The sequence below is a fragment of the Dreissena polymorpha genome, chromosome 4, assembly GCF_020536995.1.
Source record: "Dreissena polymorpha isolate Duluth1 chromosome 4, UMN_Dpol_1.0, whole genome shotgun sequence".
NCBI classification, from domain to species: Eukaryota; Metazoa; Mollusca; class Bivalvia; order Myida; family Dreissenidae; genus Dreissena; species Dreissena polymorpha.
In genome coordinates, this window is record NC_068358.1 from 18016101 (window position 1) to 18026678 (window position 10578).

General features: G+C 35.1%; 2 long non-coding RNA genes across 2 annotated transcripts; one reads left to right on the forward strand and one right to left on the reverse strand.

Moving 5' to 3' along the window:
• Window positions 1-1910: 1910 nt before the first annotated feature.
• Window positions 1911-2982, reverse strand: LOC127877119 (uncharacterized). The gene is made up of 2 exons (XR_008048255.1): window positions 2669-2982; window positions 1911-2512 (listed from the first exon to the last, which is right to left on the reverse strand). It is a non-coding gene; the product is annotated as an uncharacterized LOC127877119 (long non-coding RNA).
• Window positions 2983-8208: 5226 nt separating this feature from the next.
• LOC127877118 (uncharacterized) lies at window positions 8209-10276 on the forward strand. The gene is made up of 3 exons (XR_008048254.1): window positions 8209-8528; window positions 9579-9679; window positions 10052-10276. It is a non-coding gene; the product is annotated as an uncharacterized LOC127877118 (long non-coding RNA).
• Window positions 10277-10578: the final 302 nt, after the last annotated feature.

Sequence of the window (10578 nt, forward strand, 5' to 3'; positions counted from 1 at the left end):
TTCTGTCACGAATACTGTGCAGTTAAAATATACTGATATATGCCCATTGAATTTCTGTTATAGAATAAACTCTATAAGGTACATAGAGGTTTATGAGAGCCTATCATTTGCGAAATGACGGAAGCCTACCATTTACTCATGGTGGAAGAATACTTATTGCATTAGATTTATGGGATTTAAGTTCATTAGGAGAACAAGATTTGAAATTTGAAGTATACCGATAAATGTTCTAGTATTATGAATGCATATATAAAAAAGTCTGCCCTTTTTCATGAAATTTTTCACAAATGTTTAGAGCGACGAACGTATTTAAGAGCACCAAAGTACAAATGTCGATAGAAAAGGACATTAAGTACATATTGATACACAGGAGATTTTTTATTTTTAAGATACGACCGCGATACGTCTGTTTAAAGTGCAATACCCTAGGTAAAAAAAGTAGCGCATACCTGTCACAAATTTACTGATAGCACGTACGTAAATTATCGAGCTGTTATGTAATGTTTAAAGGAGTGTTTGGATAGTAATTGGGGTTATAAAGGTTGTATTTACTAAGACCTTCTATTAAGTTGTCATGACTGTATTTAAGGGGAACTTAAGGGGATATTTATAAATGTTTGCCATGGTTTTGAACAACTGATACTTGTATCACCACAACACAGATAAAAAATATCGAGATTTGGAGACAAAGCAAAAGAAGAGCGACTTCGCGAGACAACGCCTTCCACAACGAATAGAAGAAACAAACAACATGATTAGGATGGAACATCACTGCCTTTTCTCTTAAAGTGAATGCATGATTCTATCGCTAAAAGAAGACCCAACGCCAGAAGTTTTCGAAGGACAACAAGTGACGCAACACTGGACACAATACTTGTGACGTTAAACACTATAGAGTAGATGCAGCCGTTCAACTGTTTGACGTGCGTAGATAACGCATTTGGAATGATACTTCTGAGGCCTAAGACATCAAGGAGAACACTGCTATAGTTAATATCTCGTGAGCATTATGGCCAATAGAAGATCTTAATGTCCCGAGAGAAATGAAGACGCTGGGGCCATCAACAAAAGTACAAATGACAACGAAAACAACAACAACGATGAATACAACGGAAACGACAATCGACGACGCAAGTTAAACATCGGAAAACAAAGCTGAATCAACAAACGCATTCCAATCGCCATGGACGAACCTACAATCGGCTTATCTTCAACACGGCGGCAATGACATTAAATAAACATCATATTCGCCACGCGACGACTTCAATACTACATGGACGACACCAGATGTATTGAAGGCCAAGACCAACAGATGATGTGCTCCGCTACATACCGATTGACATTTATATTGTATAAGGATAACTAATGTTATCTATTTCAGCAGAGCCGCTTGTAAAATAATAATAATAATAATAATTTTTTCAATATCATAAAATATTTAACAAGAGTGCCAAACTGTCACAAGATACGCCCGTTCGAAGGTTTTGGACACCATGCTCAATGCTTGAAAGTGTCCTCAAGACCTAGTTATTGACCCGGCATGACCCATATTTGAACTTGACCTAGATATCACTTAGATGTAACATCTGACTAAATTTGGTGAAGATCAGATGAAAACTACTTCAATTAAAGAGCGGACAACATGCTTAATGCTTGAAATGCACTATGTGACCTCGTTTTTGACCCGGCATGACCCATGTTCGAACTTGACCTACATATCATCTAGACACAACTTCTGACCAAATTAGGTGAAGATCAGATGAAAACTACTTCAATTAGAGAGCGGACACCATGCTAAATGCTTGAAATGCACTAAGTAACCTCGTGACCTAGTTTTTGACCCGGCATGACCCATATTTGAACTTGACCTACATATCATCTAGACACAACTTCTGACCAAATTTGGTGAAGATCGGATGAATACAATTTGAATTAGAGTCCGGACAAAGTGGCGCCGTTGAAAATGCACTAATTGACCCTATGACCTAGTTTTTGACCCGGCATGACCCATATTCGAACTTGGCCTATATATCAACTAGATGCAACTGCTGACCAAGTTTGGTGAAGATCGGATGAATACAATTTGAAATAGAGTCCGGACAAAGTGGCCCCTTTGAAAATGCACTTATTGACCCTATGACCTAGTTTTTGACCCGGCATGACCCATATTCGAACTTGGCCTAGATATCAACTAGATGCAACTGCTGACCAAGTTTGGTGAAGATCGGATGAATACAATTTGAAATAGAGTCCGGACAAAGTGGCCCCTTTGAAAATGCACTTATTGACCCTATGACCTAGTTTTTGACCCGGCATGACCCATATTCGAACTTGGCCTAGATATCAACTAGATGCAACTGCTGACCAAGTTTGGTGAAGATCGGATGAATACAATTTGAATTAGAGTCCGGACAAAGTGATGACCAAATTTGGTGAAGATCGGATGAATACAATTTGAATTAGAGTCCGGACAAAGTGGCGCCGTTGAAAATGCACTAATTGACCCTATGACCTAGTTTTTGACCCGGCATGACCCATATTCGAACTTGGCCTATATATCAACTAGATGCAACTGCTGACCAAGTTTGGTGAAGATCGGATGAATACAATTTGAAATAGAGTCCGGACAAAGTGGCCCCTTTGAAAATGCACTTATTGACCCTATGACCTAGTTTTTGACCCGGCATGACCCATATTCGAACTTGGCCTAGATATCAACTAGATGCAACTGCTGACCAAGTTTGGTGAAGATCGGATGAATACAATTTGAAATAGAGTCCGGACAAAGTGGCCCCTTTGAAAATGCACTTATTGACCCTATGACCTAGTTTTTGACCCGGCATGACCCATATTCGAACTTGGCCTAGATATCAACTAGATGCAACTGCTGACCAAGTTTGGTGAAGATCGGATGAATACAATTTGAATTAGAGTCCGGACAAAGTGATGCCTTCCGCCCGCCGCCCGCCGCCCGCCCGCCGCCCGCCGCCCGCCCGCCGCCCGCCCGCCGCCAAGGGGTTTCACATAATACGTCCCGTATTTTATACGGGCGTATAAAAAATTAAAATAAGGGGAAAGTTGTGTCATGTAACAGCTTATAACATATCGTTTATTCTTATGAGTTTATTCTTCGGATGGAAATTAATAAGGGGATATTTCAATAATATGTATATGCAATGTTAAGATGAAGTTTGAGAATTTAATAATACATTTTTGGGAGATATTTGTCATTTACAAATAATTTAAGAGTACACATAAACCAAGCCCTGATTTAAGATTTATTTCAAGTAAGAACACAAATACGTTTACACCCAGGGTGGGGTTCAATAAAATGAAAAGTCAATTTGATCAAAGAATCGAAGGACATATATTTAACAATGAGTTCAGGGTCAGCATATAGATATACGATTTTAAAAGTACCCACACATGGTCATCAAGCAGCACAGATGAAAGGGTCACCTATTTGCATAGGATACACAAGTTATGGTACTGACAAATATAACGGGATTACTCTGTAACCATATTGCAATATAAATTGATTAGATTTTAGTATATTTGCCAAGCAAGTATATACATGAATAAATTGTTCCTTCTAGAATATTATGACGAATCAACCAATGAATAATAAGCACACTAGCTAAGGACCAATCAAAATCTTAAAAGAAAATATATGCAAATTAAATTAGTGACAAAAAGGGGATGTTTAGGAGAAAAAAAAGAATCTGCGGTTAGATTTGAAAAGAACTTGGAGAGTTGTCACGTCTTCTTGACGTGGCGGCCATGTTGGCTGCCGCGCTGTAAAATTGTATTTCGTGTACATTAGCAAGCGTTGTGCTAAAAGAAATATTTGACAGAAATAAATCGTGATGAAATCAGAAATGAACTTTGGTTGTTACTGTGTGTTCGCCACAAACAATAGGTAATTACGTGACATTATGAGGAGTCTCCTGATCAGACACTCGATCTGGTTCAGCAGACGATTTATTTCATAAATAAGACTCTGGGTTAATGGTCGCCATTTCGAACTACTTTCAAAAGTACAACAACAACAATATAAACAGTAGAAGAAAATTTAAATTGCGAAAAGTTGAACAATTGAGTACATGTGTCACGGTTGTTGAGTGGAATATTTTCAACTGTGTAGATCTACGCAGCATTTGAACTGGTAGTGGAATTGTTGATGGAAATGGAATTTAGAAATATGTCTAATAATTCGTCATCGTGTAGAATTATCATCAGCATCATTTCTGTCGAACATTGCAATATTCAAAATACAAGTGTTTCATAGCTATGGTGCTTTTGACATAGTTCACAAACCATCAACACTAAAATAATTCCTGCACACAGGTAAAGTAAATAATTGAATTTGTGCAGAATGTTTATTTTTTTTACAAATTATTATTTATTTTAACCAATTTATTTTAGATAGATTGTCTAAAGCTTTGTAAGACACTAAAGCCAGTTTTCTGAGTAGAAACAATACTTGTTCAGAGTATAGCAGGCTCATGCTGCCTCTGGTTTATTTGGCCTCGGCCTTTAACATGGGTCGCTTTGATTTCAGGTGTTTAGCCCCCATATCAACAATGCTTTCTCGATCCTAACTGTACTTATTCATTTTGTTTAAAGATTTTGAGAACCCTCACTCTAACAGTGCCAGTAGGAATAAAACAGGGACCTTCTTATAGCTAGATGAACACATCCAATATGCCAGTAACACTTTATAATAAATAACTATAATAATTGATGATTCTGTTCTTTTAACTACATTACTAATTTACCAAAACAATGTGAAACACATCTTTATGCCCCCGAAGGAGGGCATATAGTGATCGCACTGTCTGTCTGTCCGTCCGTCTGTCCATCACACTTTGCGTTTAGGTTTTGAAAAATGCTCATAATTTCTACGTCGCTTCAGATGTAACATTCATATTTGGTATGCATGTGTACAATGTATATGGACAAGGCCTTTCCATACGCAAACAAATTTTGTCCCTTGACCTTGAACTTAGGTTCCGCATTTAGGTTTTGAAAAATGCGTTTAGGTTTCAAAAAATGCTCATAGCTTCTATCAAAGCGTTTATCGGTTGCATATGTTATCCTATGGAGAAAGCTCTTAATTGTTTTTGCTACTGTCCTCTGCACAAACCATTATATACATCTGCATATGCATCCAACCAAATCAGTAAAACTAACTGTCACTTAATTACAGTAACTTTATTGCATGTTAACTTTTCACAACAATATATATATATATATATATATATATATATATATATATATATATATATATATATATATATATATATATATATATATATATATACATAAAGGCTTTTTGCTGCCATTTTTACCATTATACATGTTTTCATTTTATGTTATTAATATGTTATTGATCTTGTTTCTAAATTAACCAAGCAATCATGTTAAACTTTTGAAGAGAGATGTTTTCTGATAATAAATGAAAATATAATCACTACAAAGTGAAATAAAATCAGTTGAATACTGTGACCAATGAAGATTTGCCAAAGAGCAATGCAGATCATGAATTGAATTAAAGGGGCCTTTTCACAGATTTTGGCATGTTTTGAAGTTTGTCATTAAATGCTTTCTATTGATAAATGTAAACATTTGCTCTGAAAAGCTCCAGTAAAAAATCGAGAATAAAATTTAAACAAGAGGGCCATGATGGCCCTGTATCGCTCCACTGTTTTTTCTTTGCGAAAAAAACGTGTAATGCGCATGGGTTGAAATGTACTCAAGCATGTGACTTTCTCTTTCTATCCCTCGTCCCACCGGGCGCTTAAAGTTGGAAGGGTGAGCATTTTTATATATGGAAAAAGTTACTACCGTGTTAACTAAACAGACAAAAAAGCCTCGGTATTGTTGCACAGGTCCTTTGCTTATAACGTAGGTACATTTATCTCTCCAAAAGATATTGTCGTTCTTTCTATTTCACATATTTTTAGATGCTGAAGATCAAATCTACGCATTTGATTTGAAACAGATTCACAAGACCCATAGGAATCAAAATGCCTTAACCCTTTACCAAACAACACATTTTGGACTTTCCCAATTTGAAAGAGGTTGCAGACGTCAATTGAATTAAAATGGAATATGAAGGAAATGATCAGGTAGGGTAGAAATAATTGTAATAAAAGGAGAAATTGCTCATCAACCCACACATCCCTAAGTCCAACAGGCCTGAGAATATTATGATAATCTAAAGATTATTTCTTTATATTTATAAATGTATTTAATTAAGTAATACATTTTACTTCTAAGATCAATTCATAACTTATATTAAGAAAATTATAAAATGGTCAGAAATATATATGGATTGTTGAGCAATTGACAATCATTTCAACAATTCATGATCAGTCACGATTCACAAATGGAACAATGAATCATTAGTTATTAAAAAGCAGCATATACGATAGTTAAGAACATTGCACTTCATTAATTTCAACACCTTCTCTTGGATACAAAGTTTGAGTTTACCGTGCAGTATCATATATTGACTTTCCTTGAAATAATTATATCATGTTCATGGAAGTTGTGTTTTTAAAATCAATAATATATTATTAAACTGGTTTTAACACTACAAAAAAGACATGAAATTAACATGTCATCCAAAATATTTTCATCCGGATATATGGTCACTTTCGACATATTTAAATAAAACCAGACTTTTTTCAGTTTATAAGAAAAACATTCATAACACATGTTCTTACTTCAATGCCTTTGTAAGCAGTCACCATCTGACCTAAAATGGCACTAAATGACAGGGTTTTATCTCATGTTTACAAGATGTTGATGTTGTTGTTGGTCACAGCCAAACGGCCGCAGTAATCTCCACTGGTAAACGTCATATGTTCAGTTTTGTGACCCCCGGGGCCGGGTCAAATTTGAGCCCAGGGGAATAATTTGAACAAATTTCGTAGAGGACTCCCGTCTGTAGATCTGCCATAGTCATTAGCACTTTTCTATGGAATTCCGTAGAAAATATTATGGAATTCTACGGAAATCGATGGAAATCCATGGAATTTGATGGAATTCCATCCACTTGCCAATTTTCCATCTGAAGCTGTTATGGAATTCCACGGAATCTTGACTAAAATTCCATGCATTTCCACGGAATGTATGGAAAACACCATGGAAAGTTGGACTTAGCCATTTTTTTCAACGGAAATCGTTATGGAAAATAACTTATACATTTTCTTGGATGGAAATCAATGGAAAATAACTTAGAAAATTTTCGCTGGTTGTCTGAAATGTATTTGTAGTTTAATACATGTATAAATTTATTTGCATCATGTATTTTGTATTTAAAAGAAAATGCAATAAAGATATATATAAATTTGTTCTAGAAATTGGAACAGTTCTGGAACTGTTCCATATTTGTGTTCTAAAACGTATGTTCTGGAATTGTTCCAAAACAGTTTTTTTAGAATAAATCCAGAACATTTGTGGAAAATGGCTTAGGACTGAAACTGTTCCAATAATTTCAATAACCTTTTTAGAACATTTCAAGGACAAAATATGGTCAAAAATTTCAAAAAATGTTTTAAAATGTAGTTCTAGAACACATCTAGAATGCTTTAAGAACCAGTTAGTTCTACAAAAGTTCTTATGGGGAATAAGAACACATATAGAACACCTTACACTTACAAATAGCCAAATGAATTCATAGTAGCGACAGCAGCAGCAGCAGTAGTAGTAGTAGTTGTAGATGTAGTTGCTGTATTAGTAGTAGTAGTTGTTGTTGTTGTAGTAGGTGTTGTTGTTGTAGTAATTGATGTAGTAGCAGTAGTGTTTTTTATATCAGTAGAGGTTGTGGTGGTAGTAGTAGTAGTAGTAGCATTAACAGTTTCTGTAGCAATTATAGTAGTAGCAATAGAGGTAGCAGTAGTAGTAGTTGTTGCTGTAGTAGCAGTTGTTGCTGCTGCTGTTGCTGCTGTTGTTGTTGCTGCTGTTGTTGTTGCTGCTGTTATTGTTGCTGTTGTTGTTGGTGGTGGTGTTGTTGATGCTGTAGTAATTAAAGTAGTAGTTCTGCAGAAGTAGGAGTAGTTGTTACTTTCAAAGCAATTTCTACAAGTTTAAATTCCTTAACCCTGTCCAAGTGGTATACACACTGTTTTTTCTCAATATCAAACTAAGCCAGTCCAGGTTGTCAAATAACAATCTATCTGATAAGCCAGGCATGTGTTGTACATCAGATGTTGGGTATGTTTGCTGCAAATCTATTGGTTATAAGATATAACAGCCTTTTCTAATTGGCTGAATTCAAATACAGAAAGTTTACCTGTTAGATTGAAACATGAAACATGGTGGACAATGTACTGGTTTAACTTGTTAAAATAAAGTTAAAGACATTTAACAAACAGAAGAGTTCATTAGTTTTTCCATTAAAAACACTTTCTTAAAATACTTATGTATTTATATCATTTGGAAAGTGACATGAAATATTGCTAAAGAGTGATGCATACAGTGTTTGAGCAGTCTGTCTAGGAATAGAACAACAACTGAAGGTTTGTGATTTTTATTATTTCTAAATATTCCTTTAAATTTAATCTTCTTATGACATTATTGTAGACCTTTTTATGTGATATTTGAGGTTTTAGTATGGCAAATATTAGTTTAAAAGCAGCTGTCACCCAAATTTTCACTTAGTGGAGTTTGCAGGTTGAAAAAGGAAGTAATAAGACCTATGTGGAGAAATTAATAACGTTGAATGTAGTATCGGAATTTTATCATGCAATGTTATAGAACTGCAGGCTAAGGAAGTTTTTTACTGTGCATGTTGAGCACTCAATGCTCATTAATGGTGTTAATGTTTATTATTATCCCCCGCCATAGGCGGAGGGATATTGTTTTGGCGTTGTCTGTCCGTCCTTCCATCCTTACGTCTGTCTGTCTTTCCATACGTCCGTAGCCATATCTTGGAAGTGCTTTGGCAGATTTCACTGAAACTTGGTATGAGTATGTATATGGATAAGAGGATGATGCATGCCAAATGGCATTGTACACCATTAGTTAATAACAGAGTTATGGCCCTTTGTATCTTGAAAAAATGCTTTTTGTGTGTCCAAGGCCATATCCTGGAAGTGCTTTGGCGGATTTCATTGAAACCTGGTTCGAGTATATATATGGATAAAAGGATGATGCACGCCAAATGGAATTGTACACCATCTGTTAAAAACGGGGTTATGGCCCTTTGTATCTTTAAAAAATGCATGTTTGAGTGTCAAATATAATACTTATGTGTCCAGAAGCATGTTGGTGGGGGATATCAATTCAACGTATTTGCTTGTAAATAAAAAATTAAACCAATGGAATTGGTTTTTAGGTATCTGAGTGTGCATTTTCATACCAATAGAATTACACATCATTCTAATTATAGCAATAATAAATTTATACTAATCATACCAACAAATTAAGTTATGCGTAGTGCTTTGCAATGTATTCACTTCGTTTTTAGTTCTCTTTCTAAAGACCATTTAACAACTTAATATTTAAAACAATTCATGAATTACGTTCCCTATACATTTTCATTATGTGCTTTAATTACCATTGACCAGTTGATGGAAGATACTGCAGAGTTTGGCAGGGAAATAATCCAACAGCAAAGCGGCTCTTTAAGCGCATTTACCTAGAGGACTTACAGGGCCACAAATTCATGGTAAATATTGTCATGCCCTCGGCTAGATAAGTTATTTAATGTTAACCACCTGAAAGTATTTTGTCTTTTTGGAATTCAATATATTGGTCTAAGTCAGTTACACTTTTCTGGATCCTGGGATAACTTTAAAAGTTCTAAGTTTTTTTTCATGAAACTTGAAACATGAACAGATGACAATAAGAACATTTTGCACGTCATTTCATGTTGTTTATAATGCAAGAATTCTGGTTGCTATGGCAACAAATATATTTAACAAACTTAAAATAGTGAAGTTTTACAGTTAGGGGACCATATTGCTTTGCAATCTCTTGTTATAGTTTGAATGTAAATAACTCTTTGCTTTAGACATTTTTATGATTTTTTATTCTGTAGAGCACATGTGAGCAGTATACAATGTACCTCATACCAAAAAGGACCCGGAGGCAGTGACTGGTGTTCAATATTCTCAGAAGAAAAGGAAAATGGCAGTGGAAGACTTGGACAAACATTTTTAAAAACTAGCCTCTGTGTTAAGCCTGGCAGTCTGTGGCTGGTGACATGTTTTATTTTGGTTACTTCTTGTATAAAAAAGACCAGTTATTTATTTTGTGAATTGTATTTTGTGTTTGTTTTTGGTCTTAATTTATTTGTTGTTTTTTTTAATTTAGGAATTTGAAACTTGGATAATTGAATTAAGTCCGTGTTCAACAGTACTGAGCATAGTATAATAAATAACCAATTTACAACAGTTGTTAATTTGTTATGTATTATTATTAACTATGCTCAGTACTTGAATACTGGCGGTCTGCATGGGAATTTGTTTTCTAGAAAGTTGGTTTCAGACTAAAATATTTGAAGTTAACCTTCGGAACTTTTCTAGAATTGTACTGGAACACATCAACTAGAATTTACTGAACTTC